The sequence below is a fragment of the Ixodes scapularis genome, unplaced genomic scaffold (assembly GCF_016920785.2).
Source record: "Ixodes scapularis isolate PalLabHiFi unplaced genomic scaffold, ASM1692078v2 PGA_scaffold9__187_contigs__length_104089568, whole genome shotgun sequence".
Classification (NCBI taxonomy): domain Eukaryota; kingdom Metazoa; phylum Arthropoda; class Arachnida; order Ixodida; family Ixodidae; genus Ixodes; species Ixodes scapularis.
This window is the reverse complement of record NW_024609884.1, coordinates 74,098,396-74,121,078: the sequence shown is the minus strand read 5'-3', so window position 1 is coordinate 74,121,078 and position 22,683 is coordinate 74,098,396. Positions and strand designations below refer to the sequence as shown.

Genomic DNA, 22,683 nt, shown 5'->3' with positions numbered 1-22,683 from the left:
GTCAGGCGCACGTGTTTTGCAATCTCGGACGCAGGTTCGAAAGTCCCTGAGCCGGGCTCCACGTGTACGAGGCGGCCCCGCCTCCCGTCCCCCCTGCTTTCCTCACGGCCATAAATTGCGGTCTCCTTCTTGGTGGCAATCTTGTTGGGCCGTAAATCAGCGAATAAAGATAAGCCTCGCTCGCGCCCAACGTTAAGCATTCCGAGCACGGCTGCCGAACGCCAGAAGCCCGAGTCGACACACCCGGCGCCAGCGGCGTTCCCTCGCCGCAACATCGATGGCTGCGACGGGCCGCAAGTGCCCGCCACTCGCCTTGCGAAGTCGGGGAAACACAAATCCTGGAGCCCGCGACACGGAGCCCATAACCGCGAGGCGAAAACCAACGTTTGAACGACGTTAGATCCGCGGGCAATTATTTATGGTCACTGAGCGCTTTAACTTGGGTGACACAGGGCTCAGTCAATAGCCCACATAATGTGCCTTAAAGGTATAGCTGATTGAAGGAATAAAGGGTGTCATCTCCATACCGGGCAGTGAAAAAAAAGAGCAATGACTCAGGATATTGTTCTTTCATTTATTTAGAGACAAAACCCGCATCGATGACAGGTGCAGCCATGGCACGCGAGATTCTGTTGCTGCACTTTAGATTTAAACGCGCGAAGCAAAGGGTTTCTTAGTCTACGGTCAACTATTTTGTGCTACTACGTCAATGCTATCATAGCTTCCACAATGCTGCACTCACGCAATTCTGCGAAAGCACGTTTTTGAAAAAAGAAACAAAAAAACAAGAAAACATATTGGGGTGTGTGTATGTTTATACAGTCTAGAACTTAGTCTGTCTCAACGGGCGACTTGTCTCCCAGCTGTAGATGAGCAATTTAGCCAATGCGGTATAACTGCTAGCCTGGGGTCTTTAACGTGCATCACGCAGTAGTGATGCACGACTGCACGACGATATACGATGCTCATCCAAATCGAAACGGCAGGGATGGGAATTGAAGCCAGGATCCCTGGGTTCAGCAGCGCAATCTTTCGCTCCACGCGCTCCAAGCTGGTCTGCGCTTGCCCAATCAGCCACCGATTCCCCCCCCCCCCCCCCCCCCCCCCCTCACCAAGCTTTAACGGAGTCGGAACACTGAGGGAAATATGCTATACTCCGTTCACCCTTAAGCTGAGACTGGAAGCTCTGCCTTCACCGCGAGCTTTCTACTCTTGCTAACACAAGTATGAACTCGCAGGCACGCGCAACCAGAGCACTGCGGAAGGTAGCGAGCTCACGCTGAAGGCGGAAGTTTTAGCTTAATTGTGAACGGAGTAGAGCCTTGACAACCTTGCATGAAATAGTTAACGGCGATTATAGCGTAAACAGAATTAAAAAAAAGCGATAATGTACGTATATACTAGTTCTACGTTTCCGTCATTCTGTTGAGATTGCACAGTGGGCAGCGTAAAGAAGCAAGAAAACGGTGCTATGTGAACCAGCCTCTAAAGCTGGTTCACAAAGCACCGCACTCTTACGTTACGAACATTACGAACGCTTGCGCCGAGATACGACCTCATGTAACCCGTACATAGGTGCTTCCTATACCGCGTGCCAAGCTTTAACTGGTTTCAACGCTTAGTACCGAGCACGGATATTCCGGTGACTTGCGGTCGTATCCTGACGTAAGCGTAGTATGTAAATATAGCAAGGGAGCAGGCGAGATGGTGAATATCAACCATGTTGAACTGAGAGGGGTAGAAGGGAACATCAAAACGTAGAAGGGACAGATTATAGAAAGGACGGCGTCTCAAAGAAGTCGTCGTCCTGTTTAAATATACAAAACATTGTCCCGTCTATTTTCTATCCTTTCTACGTTTTGATGCTACAATTCTACCCCAGTCTCAGGTCAATTCAACATGGTTATGACCATGTTGACTGAACCTTAAGCTTACTTGCTAGTCTAGTAATACGTAAGCTTCGTAACGTAAAAAAAAAAAAAAAAAAACACAAAAAAAAAAACGGTGTTGCGTGAAAGAGCCTGGACTGCGTCCCGGCACCACAGTATACGAGGCTTGTATTGGCGTCACATGAGCTGCCATTCTGGTGGCTTTGCTGTTGAGCGCGTACTTTCTCCAGCACACAATTCTCACCGCCGAGTTTGTACGTTTCGGCCAGAACAAGTAGGAGTAAACCTCTGCACGGTGCTATAACGTCACGTGCAAGCCACTTCATCCCTTCCCTTCTCGCCCAATGTACCAGCGTCCAAGCCAAGAGCTACTTGACGCACTCCCCTATTCCCTTTACCCTGTATTATGGTCAATAAAGCGCTTACAGCAACAACAACACATAAGGTTTATCCCTTTACCACCGCAGTTTTGTGTTTACTTATCACGGGTAATGTAATTACTGTGATTCGCAAGATAAATACCATCACCGGTGCCTTTTTTTACTGAGAGGTATGCGTTAGAGGGCAATAAGTACGGTCTGGTTCAGAGTAACGAAACTGGAGCCAATTTAGTGCTCGAAATCCTTGCACCCCGTAATCTGGCGCTTTGTCTGAGGTCGCAGGAAACGCTTTCCTGTACTTCAGGAAGGTCAAAACCGTACGCCACATAACATAAGGACATTTCCCCAGCTTCGTGACGTCTTATTTTAATCTCAAGAAGTGGCATCATTGCATCGTATCGCTAATTGCGTCCGCTCTACACTAAGCACCAAAATAGCGACTCCCACAACAAAATATAGAAATGGGGTTACGATATCTTGAGTGTAGTTTAGGTAGTGTCTATACTATGCACTTGAGGTATATGAAAAGGTTGCGAAGGAAGTTAAAATACGCAAGCGAGTTGGTGAATTAACCCCATAATAAAAAAAAAAAACGAAACTTTTTTTTCTTGTTATGCAAATCAGATTGGCCAGGAAGCATTTTTTTTATGCGTCAGAATAATATTGCTCTTAATGAATGTTTGACATTTATTATACTAAGCGTTTAAGTTCCGTCCCCATCCGCTTGCTTCTTTGCTGCCAAAATTGAAGAAAGTCTAGCTGCATTAACCACCTTTAAGCACGGACAGAAGCAGTGGCAGCTTAACCTGCTGACTGTTGATTTCGGCGAGCTTTTTATTATCACCAGCTGTCTTGAAAGTGAAAACATAATAACCATAAACTGAAAAACGCGCGCTGCACTCTGGGTATTCTTAGCATCCAGAGCCTGCATGCTTTCTGGAAACCGCGTCTCAAATAATAAACCATTCACACGGGCGGCACAAAGAATCCTGGTTTGGCGGCGGATTAGTTTCTTTTCAAGAATGTTTTATCGTTAAACTATTTGCTGTCAAATGTAGAGCTCGTTAAATTCGTCTGCGGTGGTGGCAAGTGTGGAAACCGCTCAATAGACCATATTAGAAATTGCTCGAAAGTCTTGCCACACTCTATGCGCTGCCACCTTTGTTGCGTCAAGAATAATTTGCCATTTGTCAGTTCGAAGCGTCTAGCGCTACGTCCGACTTAACCCAAGTTACGTCTAAATCTCCCCCTTCCCTAGGTTCACGGGGGAGAGAGAGGAGGGCCGGGGGGGGGGGGGGGGGAGGGGCGGGGGTTTAGGTATAGGCATTTCAGTGCTCCGTCCGGACGTAAAGCTAGCCACAGCGTTGTCAGTATCGTGGCGTTGTCGGTAACAGTCGACGGCTACTGCTTACCGTCGTCGATTCTCACCCCCATCTGCGAGCTAAGGATTAGTTATGTTTTTCGCTCTTCTTGCGCATGTGCGTGCTCGTCGCCCCGCCGGCTGCCGGTTTCTCGCAGCAACCAACATGACTGACGTACACTTAAGCTCGAAATTTGGCTTTGAGTGCAGCCAAAGGCACGGGCGCGGGCACCCGGCTTTCGAAAGCGCTTCTCTGCGCGAGTGCTTGTGCGAGCGAAGGATTCTTCAGAACTACGCTTTCGCGCCCTGGCCTTTGCCAGCGTCGAAGCCAACTGGTGAGACGAAGTACGTTCTTCGGCGCCCCACTAGATGGCACTGAGCATTTCGCATATCGCGTATTGCACCTGGAAATGCTGACACCCCTCCCCGTGGTGAACGACGAAGCTGAGGAAGAAATAGCACCTGCTGTCGACGTCACGCACATCCCTGCGCGCATTTCTCCCTCGTGCGAATACCACTTTACGGATATCGGCAAATTTGTTCGCGATCTTCCGCGCGTGGCGTGTGTCCGCGATCGAAGTAAAAAACCAAAGAGGCCTACGTTCAGGGTACCTTTAGGCAGCCCTTGTGAACGGGTTTACTGTGTAAAACAAAGCATGCTAAGTCTTCGCGGGCGCTGGAGACTCGACTTCACGTGCCTCTCAGATCGCTTGTTAGCTTTAGTAATGCTTCGTTTCACATAGTTTTAGCTAAAACTCTTTTCCAATAGCTAGCCGGTCCAGCAATATTCGGCACTGAAAAACCTGGACACGAGCCCGAACCGCATGGTCGGCCGACGGCAGCCCGAGCTGGGTTACGACAGAGCGGCTCGTGTTAACGTCCCCACTTGACGGACGGCGGCACTAGGTGCTCGGCCACTGTTGTAGCATGCAGCGACGGGATACCTCGGAAAAAGGAGCTCTGGCAATCCTCTCTTTTACTCGGCCATCGCCAACCGGAATCCTCTATGGCCCAGTGTATGGGGACAGGCGTTTCCTTCCGGCCTAACCCTCGTCCGACCCTCCGAGACTCGAAATGTGGTCCGCTCACCTCTTCTCCTGCAGATGACGTAAATATTAAGCCACTGCAATTGACGAAACGACTGCCCCCCTCCCCCCCACACGCACACACAAAAACACACCGTAGATGCTCGTGCACTCTTAGAAAAAAAATGCGTAGTCTTATACACTTTGTCCGATATCATACAACCCAAAAGTTCAGTTCGACGTACAGCGCACAGACGTCCAACTGACTGCCGCAACTTTTGCGAGGGGCTTGATAACGGTGCGATAGTATAACTTATTGGGACTGCTATAGCACGTATCGTACTGAAACAAAAAAATTCGAAGAAAACACTGAGGTTTTGAAGTAAAACCAAAAAAAACATTTTTTTTTTGTCTCGTCAGCAACACGTACATTAGCTATGTGAATACGTTGTACCACTCGGCTATCCAGCAGCTCGTGAAAGTCGGTACCGTCGGTTGGACGTCAGTGTGCTGTACGTGGAACTCAAGTTTTGCGGTGTATGACATAAGACAAGGAGTGTAACATTACATCCTTTTTTTCTGAGATTGTGGTCCGAAGAAAGCACTGACGCAGGAACACGATCTGCGTTCAAACCTGTAACTTTTTTTTTTGTTGTGAAATGTTTTGATGAAGGCTTAAGCGAGGTATTTATTGCATCACGTCTGTACCGCACCAGTCAAAAAGCTGCCCAATGCTGACATTCAATTTGTTGAAAACTGTTAAAAAAGTAAGACCTTACTTCAAGCGTCCAACCGAACAGTGGCATAGGCGACCTAAGCATCGACCTAAGATCTTAGAGCGTCACGATAAAGATTCTATTTGAATCTCGGATTACGATGCGGTGCCATTGTATTTCTGAGAACGTGATAATACACCATTTCTAAGAAAAAACTTCTGTCAGCTCTTTTAACAGCGTCCATAAACCCATAGTTCCACGTATCCAGTAGTAATAATGTGCTGTTATTCTCGCAATTATAGTGATGCGTTGAAAACGCGTAGTCTCGCTAGGGCTGCAGTAAGAACAATTACATCTACCAGAAATAACCGAAAAAGTGGAAATTATGGAGAAATGGGTGCAGGGGCAGTACGAGGACCGCACCAATCAGTGAGCTTGAAACAAGACACCGCCGAAAAGAAATCTGAGGATCTCATCTTCTTCTTGAAACCTAACTCTACGGAACTCAATATCTGTGGTTAATTTTATCAGATTGAGTGCGCAAATGACTTCATTGCGTGAACTCCGAAGGGCGCAATAATTTGCTGCATTCTCAAAGAAACCGGGGTTGAGAATTTCCCGAGACTAGTCAACCTTTCTTGCTTTCATTTCTCCGTAACTTTAAAAGCTGTTTTATACTTTGGTCCCGCAATGAATTTGATTTTGATGGAATTTAGAAACTCCTCTGCATTTTCAAAAAATTTCTTCGAGACTCACGGAAGATTAAATATTAATGGGTCAGGAATGTAAAACGAATTCCAAATAATTGAGCGGGCAGGATGTTATATCTCATCAGTGTCCTAGCCTCACTTTTCGCTTTTTTGACAACAGGGTTTCTGAGCTTCATTGCTGCTTTGCTGGTCTCAGTTTGCATATCGCCATAAACAGCTCTCCGCGTGCTTCCCGTTCTTTTTTTTTTTTTTTTTTTAATTAGATTTAGAGAACAGGGGAATGCCGGGACAAATGTGGGCTTCCTCTACGCGAAAACGTTGCTGGCTCGCTTGTTAAAAGGGAAAGCCGAAGTAGGTTAAATGAATGCAGTAAAGATTTGGTAATATTTCAGGCAATTATGGCAAGACGGACTGAGGCATAAACTATAATCTTCAGGTAGGCATTCTCCGTCGCTGTTTTCTTCATGGCATATCAAATAACGTGTTCGAGGACTGCTCCCTTCAGGAAGTCTAGGCGTCCTTTGTAAGCTTTGCCAACTTCTGCACGGGACGCGTCGGGGATGATCTTCTGTTGTGTAACTGGAAAGGCTGCTGGAGGTGGAGCGATGAAAGGGGATCTTTCGCTTCTCCTCGTAGACTGCGCATACCACGTGCGTGTTATCCTCATACGCTGCGCTCACAGTATGTTTCATTTACAGGTTCGAGGCTGTGCGGTGTAGATAGTGCGTATGCACAGTTTGCTTTCAGGCGATGTGGCAGGGATGCTCTTGGTACCTTGCGAGGAATCGAACAAGGAGGTCGCCTCTTGGCTAGCCGTATGTGTGGGTCATGTTCCTGGTAGAAATAACATACGAAACGTCGCGCCTTATTGTATACCGACGGATGGATGTTGTGGGCGTTTCACGTTTGTGATGCTCGGTGTCTAGGGCATCCGTAAACACGAGAAAGAGCACTTCTTGCATCTTGCTTTATTCTTTTTAGACAGTGGGAAGGGTGAGCGGTATATATCGTGCTTCAATGATCCTTCAGATTCTTTGATGTGGCGCTGGTAACACATTTGATGATGCAGTTGCTTGTAATGTGTAGTATACGAGCCACTGTTTCAGATAGGAGTTCATATCAATTCGCCAGGAAGAAGAATAGCGAGAATAGAAACCTCTCGTGAAACTGTAATCAACAACTCCTTGTTTCTATTTGTAGAGCTTAGTTAGAGTTTAGCTATCTGCGCTCCGTGTAAGAGAATGAAAAATAGCAAACGAGTTTGGTGTGTAATATATGCTTCATCTCAAGAGCATTGTACAGCGTTGTTGGAAATACAGGTGCCTCGGGTTGGACGAGCGCGAGGTCTTACTCCCCTCTCCCCATTTTTCGTAGAAGCAAAATATTAATTAGATCTTAAGGTCTACTGGCTACTGCGTACGGCTTGTGAGATGATGAATAGTGATATGCGTGATTACAGAACTTGAAAGCGTTTACTACTGCATTTGGTTCATACTTGAAGGAGACGGAGTTCGTTATTTTCTTTCTTGTTCTTTTTGGGTCTAACTTGGTGTATAAATATATTTTTATTTCAATGACCAATACCTGGCATTTAGTTTTCTAGTGGTGCTTTTCTAGAACTACGCCGTGATTGCGGATATCAGTGCGGGCCAAAAACTGATCGCGACCGCCTGATAGGGCTACGAAATAGCAGCCTCGTTGTGCTTCTCTTCTGCCCTGACTCGACTTTAACGAAGCGTCGCACCTCACGGCCTGGCAAAATTGCCAGCATGGCAAAGCGCGGCGTTCCACGTGCGGCGGGGTCCCTTCGTATCAAGGGGTCGGCGAGTGCGCTTTTTTTTCCTTCGATAAAAGTATAAATAAATTCAAACTTCCCTCGATTCGTGTCTACCGCCATGTCCCAAGCGGCTTAATTGAATCGGCAAGTAACCCCCCAACGGCTCACGCAAAATGTCAACTTCTCGCCGTGTCGTTTTGTTTGTGAGTTTGCAAAGGGGAGGGCGAAGAACGCTGCGCTCCCCGGTGCAAACTTTTTAATTAAAATGAAACAATTTCTTTTTCTTTAATTACGACGATCGTGACTGCCTTTCGCGGCCCACGTGTCGCTTTATCGCTATTCATTTGGCCGACTCTTGTTCCAATTCGGCGACTGCCAGAACCTCTGGGGCTGTAAATTTCAAAATACACGGGAAACAAAAGAGACAGGATATAATGCTAACAAGGAGATTTATATTAAAAAAAAAATCTTCACCCTCTAAATTGTAGTAAAAAAAGTAAAAATAAACGATAAATCAGGGTGCGCGAATGTGGGGGGAGAATGACGTTGCTAAGCACGCAGATAGGGTACGTATATACGGATTGTGGCAGATTACCAAAGTCGAGGTCATTATTTCCCTATCTGAATTCTAATAAATGAACCACACCCTCGTCAGATCGGCCTCTCTAATTATTATTACATACGCGCACACACACAAAACAAAACAGCCTGGTAACATATGGGGTAAAACAAAGCAAAGAAACACGATTCTTTTCTTCTGGAATAGAGTTCGTCTGAACAAGAGACATTTTAACAGAAAAAGGAAGAATAAAAAGACGAAGGATAACTAAAAAAGAAAAAACAAAAAAGAACAAATAAATAAAAAAAAAAAAAACACGCCGGGGCCGGAGGGAGCTGAAAAATCGGCTAATTAGCGGCCAGACATGACAGCGCTGCAAACAAGGCGCGGAGGGGGGGAAGCGAGAGGGAGAGGTTTGCTTATACTACATTGAAGGTGAAAAGAAAAGGATTGCCAAAGCACACTTGGCAACGAGCTTCCGCGAAGATTCCTCGGCACGAACCCGATCGGGTGTCGTCGTCGCGAGCCTCATTCTCTAGTGCCTGACCTATTTTGTGTTCGTTTGTTTCTCTCAAAATGGATACATCCTTTGCTGAATCAAATTGCATATTTTGTAAACTTTCATATCTAAATAAAAAAATAAAAAAAATGCATCGGTCTTAAATATATAAAAAAAGAAAAAAAAAGAAAAACGTATTTAGGGTAAGCGTTCTGCACAGTCCTCTGGGCGAATAGAAATAAACGCGTGCTTTAAGACAAAATGCTTCGCGCGAGTTCTCGTACGAAAGAAGCGATTCCCAAATCTTAGTGCCACAAAAACTGACAAACAAAAAAAAAACAAAAAAAAAAACAACAACAACAACAACATAACCTTAAAAAACTAGAGGAGTGTGCGTGAAGACACCCTGCACTCCAACTCCAAACTTTATTGCAGGCTAGGCAAGCTGCAGCGAGGAGAACCTAGCTAGTCGGGACTATTTGTTATGAAAAGTCTGAAGACCGCGTTTGTGTTCATATCCTTGGCACACTGTTTTGCAGAAAATGATGGAACCACAAGGCGCAATTTGCTGAATGAGGGTTCCCTGGGCGTAAAAGACCTGGGCTCTTTCACGTTCAGAATGAAGTACTGATTAAATACCGCATGCTCGTACGATGTTTATTCGTGAACCCATCTGATGTTGAGGAACCAATGTCGCAGCGTGAAAATTCTTCAGCCTAGAAGGCGCGCGCTCACCGCTGTGAAAAGCGTGAAAAGCACGCAAAAACGTAAAAATGATGCGGTTCATACTGCTTTCAAACTTTGTGTAGTTTTTCATCACGGCCTCGTTTCTTGGCCGGCTGTTTCAATGAATGCCTCGTGGTAATGAATAAATGACTTTAAACATTCTGACGTCTTCGCACTTCTGTACGAAGGTGATCAATGTTAAACAACGAAAGCACCAAGCTGTCAAAATGGGTTAACATCGTAGATATTGGACAAGACGAACTACTCAAAGTGCAAAATGCCCAAAACGTAAAACTGAAAGCGGTTGAAAACAAGAATTACTGCAACCGCGAATACACCGTTTCTGGGAAACTTCTTTTTTTGTTTTGCAGGAGGCCTATTTAGTTTTAGCACGTTGGGCGTGCACCTCGCTCCCTCTCCAATGGTATCAAGTTGCGGGTGTTGCGTCTTAGAGTGCGCACATGGTTGCCGACTGGCAAATCGTCTAAAAAAGCGTGCTAAAAAAAGATCAAGAAGCTCCAAGTTCAACAACCCCCGGGTGGGACCACAACCGCGCTGCTGACCGCCGTCACATTCCGCGGCATTCGTTAGCCTCAATTGTCCGGATTGAAATCAGAGAACCAGAAACCGGATTATCCTCAGTCCGCAGTGTTCAGAATGTAATTAGAGTTTAACTCCACGTGTCGACGACTAGACAGAGGGACGGGGAGGGCTGTGGGCGGCAGAGCGTGATCTTAGGTTAATGATCCGCATGAGTTCATTGTTTTCAAGGTGACCGCTCGTCTCGGAGCCCAGGAGGAGCGCTGTGTGCAGAACGGATAGCGCCTCGTCTTATCACACCAAGCAGCTGAGGTCAGGAAGCTGAAGCAGCGGAAGAACGCGTAAAGTATTTAATCCTAGATACGGAGAGAAAGACAGCGAGGAGCAAAGACGAGGTCTCTCAATTGTATTGGGAGAAGGAACTGTCTCCAAAATGCTTCCATCGCCGGCGCTTCAATCTAGGGTTCCTCACAGCTTGTGCGGCTTGGTTCAAAGGCGTATGCATAATAAACTCGGAAAGAAGCAGTGCTTTCACCAGTCGCACAATCTAGCGTTTCGAGGCTTTGCACGATCAGAATGCACGTGAATAATAGAGAGTTTTATCACGCGTTAGCGTCCCACCCTTACCATTGCCACCTTGCCGGATCTGTGCCTGGAAGATACCGGGAAAAAAAACGTTTGCACTAACCCTGTCATCTCTCACCGCTATTTTGATCCCGACGGCGCAGTATAGATGGCGGTTGGCGAAAACGTTTACTTGGCGGCGTGTTCCCGACGCAGTTCCGGTATTGTGTTAACGATAACGCTCTGCAGAGTCCCTCTGAAGGCTGGTTCAGTTATTGACGTTGGCTGAGTATCCATTGAACAGAGCGACAGCAACAAATGGGTCTACGGCTCAACAGTACTTCTAATGCCGCAATCTGCTCAAAAGTAAGTGGGTCTGTTACGTCGAGACCGACCAATCCCAAATGACCATGGACGTGTCTATTTTTGACGTGTGTTCGCCTCTCGCAGGTGTTAATTGGGTACGTGCAATGTGGTGTATTATGTATGACACACAGTTGTTTCAGTATTATTGCTGTCACTGTCGGTTGGGTTGCAGCAAACGCAATCGACGCAGATGCACGACCCAGGCATAATTATATTTTTCTGGGTATCTTATGAGTTGCAAATATGCCGGCGTGGGTTTCTCTCAGCCTAAGTATCTTCGCCCGTTTGCTCATGAGAACGCTAATATCTACTGCTACTTCTAGGAAAAATAGTTGAAAACTCTTATTTTTTTTCCTTCGTTTTCCTGATTTCCGGAATTCCGACCAGGACGACATTTAATCTTTACTCTAAGAAGTACCTGTATTTTTAATAAACTAAAAGACACGTGAAAGACCAATTTTTGGGGCATCTCACCTACCCTAAGCTTAACAAACCCCCAAGATTACAAAACAACAAAAAAACAAATTATTCTTAGATTTTTTTTTTTTTTTTTTAAATATGCGTTTGTTGTACCAACGCCCGTACTTCGATAGCATCTTACTGGATAATGACTGCATTCTTGCCACCCTCCCTGCAATATGACCCTAAATGGGCACAAAGTGTAAGCAACGTCGAGGTTCCAAATGCGTAATTGCTGATCAACACGGTCATTCCACGTCAAATACATGATTCTTTTTTGCGTGCATTTGTTCGTACCTAGAAATGAATGGCGCCCATACACCACATGTCGTTTCCTAAATTAAGCTCAAAACGTACAACTGAAAAATGGCTCGTCCCCCTGCTTAGCAGGCGAGTGCACGTCAGGGGGCCAGCGCAAAGTGCAAGGGTTTCTTGCCTGTCAAATCTGGTCCCTCAAGAATACTTCTCCGCTGCCGAGACCAGACTTTGTAGGTCAGCTACTACCGTCGCTCGCGTAGAACAAAACAAAAGGTAAAAACATAGATAAAAATTAGAAGTGGGAAAGGTGAACGCAGTGTAAATATTACAACATGAAAATATCCAGGGCTCAATGAAAGAACAGCGAAAACACGCCGTAGACACCGCTCTTTGCCTGCGTGGGATGCGCGACAGCGCCCTGGGCGTCACGTCCACAAAGTTGACAACACGCGCGCGTTGTCTCCCCCTGCCACGTCGAGAAGCCCCCGTGTGGCGCCCAAACATTCCGATCCCCGAGCGTTCTCGGCGGAATCGTGCGAGGTGTCAACACATCCCGACAACTCCGCCGAGCGCGCTTCCGCATCTTGCAGTGCACTCCCCGGCAGTCCCAACTCCCGCACTTCCCGCAACCCAAGAGGCAGCCAGCCGACCGCCGCCACGAAGCCGCGGGCGGGGTGGCCAGCGTTCAACCTGGTCACGGGCATAAGGCATGCGACACTCACCCGGAGCTGCATCGGCTACGGCGGAGCTGCAGCGTCGGCGCGGGACCGAACCAAGCGAGCGGGCTGGACCGCGGCAGGCATAGCACTGGAACCCGAGCTCCGAGGCGATCCCGAAAAATGCCCCCTCTGTCGGCGGAGCAGCACGGACCACGAGGGACTCGGGGCCCCGGCCTTCTCTCCACGGCCTTCCCTACTTCCCCAGGGCTCAGGTCGCAGCGCCGTTCCCCGCTTCAACGGCGGGCGCCCGAAGCTAGGTCGGCCCACGAGGCGCCGTGCGACGCGTCGTGCCGCCGTTGCGCAGCAGCCCAGCGGGCGCGACCGGATTCTTCCCCAAACTTGGGCGCCGGGGAAATATGCGTGGCGCCGATGGGCCGAGCCGGCAAGGGTGACACAGATACCTCTGCGCGCACTCCCCGGATCGGGGCGTCCGCGGCGCGGGAAATGCGTTCGTGCGATTCGAAAGCGGTCGAAGAGCGGCGCTCGGGACGAGCACATCCCGGCCGAGCTGCTCGCTCTTGCTGCTGCTTGGGCAGCTGCAAAAACGAATGCGCTCACTAGTGGCTTCAGAAGTGGGCAGCTGCAAAAGGAATGCGATAACTAGGGGCTTTTAGAGTGGTCCAAAGAGAGACAGAAGAGGCGCAGAGTGACGATCCGCACAAAAACGTGGCTCTTTGTTGCGTGTGTGCCTCTGCGTTCTTTGAGGTATGTCTTTCAGACTTCCGGTGAGTCCTACGACTAATAAACAAAAGAAAAATAATATTAAAACAGGCGTTTTAATTAAACAAGGAACTGCCAAAAAAAAGCCAAGAGTTTTTTTAACGAAATGCAGACTTTTTAGTTGAGAACGTCAGCGGAATCAAAGGACACCGTGGAGTTACAAAACACTTAGCAGGTGTCGCTTCTTTCTTCATAAACCCGTTCACAAGCTGGAATTCTAACTTACACAGAGGTGTGCGAAAAGTGGTTCTAATTGAATAGCCCCGCACATTCCTTGCCTTCACCAGTGCAAGAGAACCATACTCCGTTCACAACCTGAGCTGAGACTGCAGTGGGAGCTACTTGCCCGCCGGACCAATCGGCCGCCTTCCTCTTATAACCTGACCCGGCTCTCTGCGCGTGGGTATGAGCGGGAGCATGATGACGTGGCAAAATAGAGGCGTATGACTGGTCCAACGAGGACGTATAGCTTCCACCGTAGCCTCAGCTTGGCGGGGAACGGAGTATACATACCGGCTGGCTTTGCAGCGTTGAAGCTAGCGATGACTTTGCGCTCTTCGATTCGAAGCGATATTGACATACCCCTGGTTCACAGACCAGGGGCGCTAATCTGGACACTTGGCGAAAGAGTCGATGAGAAATTCGGCGGCTATGATTGGCCGGCGCCAAGGTCAAGTGTGGCGTTGGCCAATTGCGGCCGCCAAATTTCTCGCCGTCGTTTTCGCCAAGCGTCCAGCTTAGGGCCCCAGGGGACCTAATCTGGACACTTGGCGAAAAAGTGGGTGAGAAATCTGGCGGCTGTGATTGGCCAACGCCGCATTTGACCTTGGCGCCGGCCAATCAGAGCCGCCGGATTTCTCATCGACTCTTTCGCCAAGCGTCCAGATTAGCGCCCCAGGTTAATATTCCTTTCCGAAGGCTTTACATGAAAATCTAAAACTTACTTTGTAACAGATAAAGCTAAATCAGCTTAAGCGAATTTTGGAAAGAAAACAGCCTTTGCGCAAGCTGTGTCTGGAAACGACCTCGTGCCGACGGCAGCGTTAGCCCCGTGGCCGGGCAACGAACGCTTCTCCAAATCCCTCTCTTCGCCACGTGATTGCACGAACGCGTGCTGCAGGACTTCTGTTCGAAAACTTCCTTCGAGAGAAATCAATGCCCTCCACAAACGGCTTCGTTAAAGTGGGTCGAATGCTCCCAATAATGGCACTGCTAATGATGATGACGTCGGGTGGTCGGCGTCGCGTTCCTGAGAAGGATGCTTCTCCACGCAAACAGTTATACTGTGGAAAAGCCAGCCGTGCAGGGACTCGCGACAGGTTTTCCTAACGACGGCGGACGCCGTTCCGGCTAGTCGCGTCCGCAACAGCCCGGCGTCGAAGCAGATGGCAGAGCCATAATTTCACGGCTATTCACTCCTTGGAGTTTTTCACTTCATTTTTGAACTAGGCCTCAAACAAACAGGCGAACATACAGGCAGTAAGTGTGAAGCATCTTACCTAGGCTGCCTTTTGCACTCCAGGTCGAGTTTTATTTACACAGAATGTGTTTGAGGGTCTCCCTTAGTAAAGTGGGACAGAACGCCACGGAGCACGTTACGAATCGAACTTCAGAGGAATATCTGTGCAGAAGAGAGGTAAACTGAGAAAATGACAACGAAATGCTGAAAGAAGGGTCAGCGCTTAGGCGAGCAGGTAAAACGTTGCATACCTTGACCTGAGACAGGGAAGGAAAATAAAAACACACGAATGAAAGGATAACACAAAACGTCTCCGATTGTTGTCGTCCCTTCCTTTTATGCGTATTTCTTTTCCTTCCCTGCCTCGGGTTATGTTACTTCAATGAAATTCTAATCGCGCTCTAACGGGAATCAAACCCACGACCCCATGACAGTGAGCTCGATATTCTACCACTGTGCCAAGGGGGAGACTGGCGAATAGATAAAAACTGATCTACACCAAGGGCGGCAAGCGTGTACGTTGTAACTTGCGCAAATTACTTTATCCATCACAAGGAATGGATTGCAATCAATGAGAAGAAACAAGAAAGACGTGCTCACCACCGTATAAATCAAGGGATGACTTTGAAATAAACTAACACGCTATAGCCCCCCCCCCCCCCCCCCGCTTTCCCTAAAAGTGAAAACCTTACAATTTTGACCACATTATCCGAAGAATTCTGCGGAAGCACATTCTGAATGTTCCGACTTTATTCGTTTGATCAAGATAAATTAATTATTTTTAATATCACATAACATTTCTATTATCTCGTGAACAGTTTACTTTGCCTTATATATATATATGTGTATATATATTTAATTATAATTTTTTCTATTCATCTATTTAATTAATTTTCCAACACTTCCCGTTGCCCATAATCTGTTGCAATATAAAAAGAGCACAAAAAAGCTTCACATACACACACACACACACAAAGACAAAAACTGCTCCGCTCAATGTTTATTATTTCTTGTATTTGTTGACATCAAACTTTAAAGCCGGGGTCGCACTGCTTATACATCATACAAAAGACAGTCTGCATACAGATTCGAACGCGAGTCACCGCGAGATCCCTGCTTCGAATGCCGCATGGCAATGAGTTCAAGGAGAAACTTGGCACACGGCATTCGAACCACAGATATTGCGGTGACTCGTTTTTGCAGGCTGTATTTTGTATGATGTATGATCAGTGGGGACCTCGGGTAAAAAAGAAAAAAAAGTGCCCTGACCGAGGCTCCCCACTCTTTGTAAGTCTAGGAAACTAGTGCGTTTGTACTCAGTGCCGTAGTGTTGCCATTTCTCTCTGGGAATTTGGGGCCAGAGCCTTCACTGCAGAACTTACGTTGTAACCACTAAAAGCCGTTGCGATGAGCTGGATATAATACTCCGCGTAACTTTAATACATAAAGCGTTCGAAGCGTCTTGTTTCGTACCTACAAACAGTTACACTTTTTTATATCTGTAAAATACTTATCCTCAATGTAGTTCGCACGCAATCTTACGAAAAGAAAAAACACGAAAACAAACGCAGGCAGCCCGCAACAGAGACACGCACATGTTGACCACCCGTTTATGAAATACGCCAAAGTGACGGCCATATTTTAACATGCAAGCAAATAATCTTAGCGTAGTTTGAGTGCAAGAGCACGGGCGCTTTGCTACGACTGAGGCAGTTCCGTGTTATGAACCTAGCACCTCTGTGGTCATCATTTGTTTTGTTCTTTAGTTTCTGAGGTAGCGTGAACAAATATTTTAAAATATTTTAATAACACGCACTGTTTGGGGAGCACTGAAATAAGCTGGTGATGCTTGGGAAGGTGTAAAAAACGAAGACAAGTTAGGCGATGCTGCAAAGAATAATCTTGTGTTTATTTTTTAATTAAAAAACAAAAACAAAAAAAAACGTACGAGGGTGATTCAAAAAACGTCAAGATATGAAAGTTATTTAACACATCAAGTAGTACCCTTCAAAAATAAAAATAAATAAATGAAAGGCAGTTTCCGCTCATACAAGATTCATGGTCGCATACAGCTAGCTGTTAGTACCCCAGTCAGATGCCGTCTCTATGAAGCAATGAAACTGAGGGGAATGTTTACCAGCCGTTTGTAGTATCGTTAAAAGCTACTTATAATAGGGAAATGCAGATCCTAAAAGCAATCAAAGCCTCAACTACTACATTCATGAACATATCCGTGTGCTTCTCCATACAGCCCAAGAGAGCGCTTCACTGCAACTACAGGAGGAGCTCAACAATGGAAGAGGTATACAAAACGTTTTCAACCAAAACAAAGTAACACAGAGAGAGAGAGAGAGAGGGTTAGAGGAAGAGAGAGAATGATTGAAAGGCAGAGGGTGTTTGCCTGAGCGCCTGGCTCTAGCAGACTACAGTGGGGAAAAGGGGATATGAAGGAAAGATTGGCAAAATGAAATGATAGGTGGAAGGGTATATGTACCACCATGAACTGATCAGAGTGTCATTATCTTCCACTTTAGAGGGTCAGTGCCAGTCTTTTGTATCGCAAAAAAGGTAATCAATGCGGTTCTCGCTTTTACGGAGCATTGAATCGAGTCCCAGCCGCCAAGAACTTTCTCGACGGCCTATTATCTATGTTTCATAGTGTCACTTCAAGTACCTGTCTCTCGGTGGCGTGAGGGGTACATACAATGAGGAGGTGCTCTATGGTGTCCGGAGTGTAGCAAGTTGGACAATTTTGACTAGCAACTTTTTTTTTATTTATGAAGAAACATTTTTGTGAGAGCTACTCCAAGACGTAATCTGTAGATAGTTATTTCTATTCGACGAGGTAGTCCAATTTTCAATTGAAATATCATGTTAGGATGCGGGCAGTTCATGCAGGTCTGGAAGAAATCTGAACAACTCCACACATCCGATGTCAATTCCTCCGCTGCTTGACGATGTGCGAATGCAGTCTCCATCGAAGGTATGAGACAGCAATGGCTGTGATGTTACTGGTTAGAGTTTCTTGCGACTTTGTTAACGCTTTTGTTACCGGTTATAAGACAGTGGCCTGAAATCCACTGAAGTAAAATAACGTGGCTGGCTTGCAGAATGCTTTATGTAAGTGATGTGATTGCAAAGACGAGGGAAACATACACAGCATGCCTCAGTATTGATTGGAGGGCTAGTAAAGCTTCTATTGAGTCTGTGATGACGACCCATTTAATAGGTATTTGTACATTCGTGTACTTCATGGCTTCGGAAATGGCCATGAATTCTGAAACTGTTTGCGATGGTCTGTCAAAAAGTTTAACGCCCGGCTTTTTTTTTTCTTTTTTGCTTCGCACAAAATTACACTAGTTCAATTGAATTCATTCGTGGGGCCATCTATAAATATGTATGTGAAGGAACTGTACGCTGTGTAGATCACTCACAATGCGCATTACGACACCAGGGTTTGTTCTTCTGCCACAAACCTCAGTGTTCACACTTACAGTGGGAAAACTCCACGGTGGAGAGTCTGGATTTGTAACGGGCGAAGCCCGTTGGCACAAGATCGTGATAGCTGAAAATCAATTACCAAAATTTCTAATGATTTTTTACCGGGAGTTATGTCGTCAGTGTGGTGTTTTGGATGTCTGGTTAAGTGTCCCATATGTACTCTCACAGTTTCTTGAATTTGAAGGTCCGGAATAGACCTTATGCGAAATTGCTTGGCGGTCTGACAAAACTGAGGGCGTCGCCATTTTAATGTTGGCAAGCGTCGTCGGTACCGAAACATGGTGGAGGCATCGGAGACAAGCGTGCGATGGCACTGCAGCAGTGTTTTCCGCCTTGCCACGATGGAATATGAACGAACAGTTCAAACAACTGTTAGTCCACATTCCATGCACTCTATACGTGCATTTCGTAGCGCGCTTGGACGGGTTGTTGGCTCGGAGGGGTCGGACGCTTGGGCCCATGTTTCTGAAGACGCACTGCTGACACACTAGTGACTTATGCCACATTCTAATATGTTTTCATCGCCTTTCACAATTTTTTTTTTCGGCCGGGCAGCAGATTGCTTTTACGTGCCCCCCCCCCCCCCCCCCCCCCCCCCAGGCAGGGCCTGCTGTCTCAAAAACTGGCAGCGCGAAAGAAACACGAAGGGATATTTCGGTCCATGTTGTCCGCGATAGTATTGTCGGCTGCGGTTTGAACGCGATCGCCCAGTTTGGTGGCGAGCGTTGGTCGATCTATCTTCCCTCGGTAGCCGAGGGCCCCACGGCACACATCTATTTCTCTAAGCCTTGCAGTAAACAGCAAGGAAACAACTACATGTTCTCCTCGCCCAGCTTAAGCCTTACACGTCGGCCTTGCGACCGTCGACCTGTGCGATGACATCCAAATCGCTTTTGCCGCCGAACTTACGTAGTATAGTAGTTTGAACGTGTAGAACATTGAGTTATGAAAAATTCGTATCATTTCCCACTAGACTTTGTGAGTGTGCCTGCTTTGACAAGAGTGGGGGCTGGTCTGTCAAAAACATCTAACTCGACCACAGGGCTCGCCCAGCACGGAGAAAACAATTTTTTTGTGGCCTTACATTGCAGTAAGAGCCGCTACTGCGCCTGTACGTTCATCCAGTTAGGCAGACTCCGTGTCACCGTGCACGCACAATGCCCCGCGCACCGTTAAAGACCCTCCATCACACTGCCCGCCAACAGTCGGTCCGGCGGACGAGCAGTATGAAGCGACTTCACGCACCGCTTCTTCAGCACTTTCCGCCTGCTTCGTCGTGCCACGCACACCTTGTTTCCATTGCTGTCCGCGAGTTTGCACAACGACACGCAGCAGCGTACAAGTATTTTGCCAGCAACGAACGGAACGATCGCATACGCACGCAGACCCAACCGGCTCCGCTTCTCGCCAATACTAAAATGGCGGGCGAGCTTCTCTTTGCGTTCACCAGATGGCGCAGCTAATTTCGCATACGACCTAATAGGTCTTATGCTGTGCTGCTCATGGGGGCGCTGCGAAAAGCGACTTGTTCTGGGTGGTACAAACTTGCGCGTCTAAAACTGTCACTCGTGTAGATGCCTGCCTGCGCTGGTGCCAAACGCGATCACGAGGAAGTTGTAGGAAATAAATAATTGGACATACGTTGGGTAAGTGATCCCTCCCTCATGTTTAAACTGCAATGTTCCATTTGATGTGGTGGAACAAGGACAAGGAGACGAAGGTGACATCCAAACAACTGCTGTATCTGGCCCCACGTACGTATGTTGGGCTTCCGTCATTTGCTACTGATGGACCAGCTGTTGCTGCAAAGTCAGCTAAGAGTCTTCCTTGTAGCTGTCATAACAATTTGTATTACGACTTCCCCAGCTAAGGTGATGAGAATTAAAATCTCCAGTTATCATATATGGCGGTGGACAACAATTAAGAATTTTATCCAGTTACTCCTTGTCAGAACAGAAGTCGCTTTCAATAGTATATATATATATATATATATTAAATTGTAATGCAAAGGTATTCATTATTGCAATGTGAAGATATTCGGTGTAGCCGGTATATGGGATGCTTTCGCATTGGAATCATAACGCGATTTGACCCACAATTTCTTTCCAAATAAAACCAGAATGAGTGAATTCAGTGGGCAGGTGAGACTCCAATATTACGACAGCGGGGAAAAGGTACTTCTACGCGAATTGGCGAAAACATGAGTTTGTAGCCCTCGTGTGTTCCATTGTAAAACAGTGGCGTCCCGAATAGTTTTATTAATTGGGATATGCAAACATATACAACAAAGAGAACTGTACTACTTTCAATGATGCCCTCCAATCAGACACGTGACGCAAAGCATGACGTTTCACATGCCCTTATTATTCTCGGTGTCATATGGCAGACTTAATTTTGAAAATGGAGATTCCTTTCTGGTCTCGTAATTCGACGTACACCCTTCGTTAGCCGCAGTGACTGGCTCTCCGAATGCTCTGCCATAAAGGAAATGGACGGCACTTAATTTGAAGTGCACACTAGCCAACATGTTTGGACAGCGATTGGAACTACCGTCAGCGATTTCGGTCAGATTTTTAATACAAACCAAAATTCGCGGATTACAGCAAACACCTATTAACGGACACCGTTTTTATTAACCTTTTGTTTTTCTGTACTTGAGCACACATATTGGAGCAATATACGCGTTCAAGGATTTCTTAGACTTCAGTAGTCCGACTTTTTCTGTTCCCAGTTATTTATTCCTCTCTCGTTCAAGGACGCTATTGCCTTAAAATCTCTCGAAAAACAAAAATAAAAGCCCCTCTTCAAATTTGCCAAGGTTAAAATTCCTCGTGTACGAGCGACAAAGATGAAGTCGACCTACTTTTTGAAATGCGCAGGCCGCAGCGGAATGCCGTTAAAAAAGCATCAGACAAGCGTCGCCAGTCAAGGCGCTTCCGCTCCGACGCGCGCGAAAAGTGCTGCAAAGTTGTTAGTTTTTGAATTCCAAAGAGCGCTTCGCTCCAACTATGAGCAACTCTACGATACACGGACTTAGCTCTCCGTTTTCTCTTTTTGCCATTTTCAAGCAATGAAAACATTTTTCGAACCAAACAGATCGCCTTGGGCGGTTTTTATAGTAAAAATATATCAATAAAAAACATAAGAACGACAACCCCTGTGCCCAAGTTAAAACAAAAGACTGGAACCTAGACGGTGCTGTCATTTTATCAAGTCTTTGAGGACAGATGAACTACAATGCAAACACAAAAAGTTTTTTTTTTTTTTTTTTTTTTTTTGTTTACTGACGTTGTTTTTTTATTTGTCAAAAAGCCGAACTATTTTTCAGTGGGAAAATAAAAATAAGACGTTATTAATCCAAACTCTTTGCCAGTAATTGGAAGAAATCAATGATGTTACGTGAGTGCGTGTTTGCTTAGGGGAGTCAGCAGAAAATAAAGTTCGATATTCGCGCTCGGACTGCACACTTTTATTATACAAGTCACTTCGCGTCTTCCAAAATGTCATCTGCAACTGAGTACTTTCTACGAGAAGCGAAAGTGTGAAGGCCTTTAGGCGATATGTTCAAAATAATGAAGCACTTTCATTAGTCTTTTTTTTTTTATAGCGCTCTGGTATGGTATAAAATTTTAGAAAGAATTAAACATAGAAGCTTATAAAGGCCCGTTCCCACGCTTGCGGCCGAGTAAGACCGAGAAAGACCAGACCGGTTTTTAAGCCTCTTGCGATCTTTTAGGACCAGCTCCGCTGCAGCGCATCCGGTCCTAAGAAGTCGCAAAAGGCTTAAAAACCGGTCTGGTCTCTCTCGGTCTTACTCGGTCGCAAGAGTGTGAACGGCGCTTAACACTGAAAGCACATCTTCCATGTTGTCTGTGCTTTTTTTTTTTTCCTTCTGGACTCAATTTATTCTTAAGGTTTTGGTCTTATTTGTTGGTTTTTTTTTCCGCAGAATCGTTCCTTCGTGCCAGAGAAAAGTTAGCTTGGTTTGTTCCTTCTTCACACGCGGTCTCAGGTCAAAGAAAACAGGCAGAGAGGCTGTGTCTTACGAGACCCGATTACTGGTGTACACGACTCAGGAAATCATTCGCTCACACCCACAAAAATGAACAAAACAATACCTACATGTCTTAGACAATATTTACGGCGGTAAACAAAACGAACGCGCAGGGTGAGGCATAAACCGATCTATGTAACGTCAGACTTTAATCTATATTTTCCACAAACAGAATCGAAAACAAATTAGTCAGGCATTTATTTCCTGGGACATGGCACAAAATACCTTCATAAGTTCTTTTTTTTTTTCTGGTGCAAGGGTGTATGGTGTCGACCTGTATTCTTTCTCAAATCACTGGGCGTTTGTTTAAAAGTGGCTATTAACTATTAAGTCCGCAAAATGGTGCATTCCATAGGTAGTCTCACGTTGTATGGTGCATTGCTAGCGGAGTAAATTGAGAAA

The 22,683-nt window shown here is 46.3% G+C and overlaps 1 protein-coding gene across 3 annotated transcripts in view; it reads right to left on the bottom strand.

Moving 5' to 3' along the window:
• LOC8053393 (complexin) overlaps nt 1-22,683 on the bottom strand; it is a 1,077,036-nt gene that overhangs the window by 567,302 nt on the left and 487,051 nt on the right. Inside the window, exon 1 of one of the 3 annotated variants that reach the window (XM_040500741.2) lies at nt 12,551-12,951. The exons of the other annotated variants lie outside the window; for them this stretch is intronic. The gene's annotated coding sequence lies outside the window, so the exon portion shown is untranslated. Of the gene's footprint in view, nt 1-12,550; nt 12,952-22,683 lie in introns of those variants that run through there. 3 annotated transcript variants of the gene reach the window in all.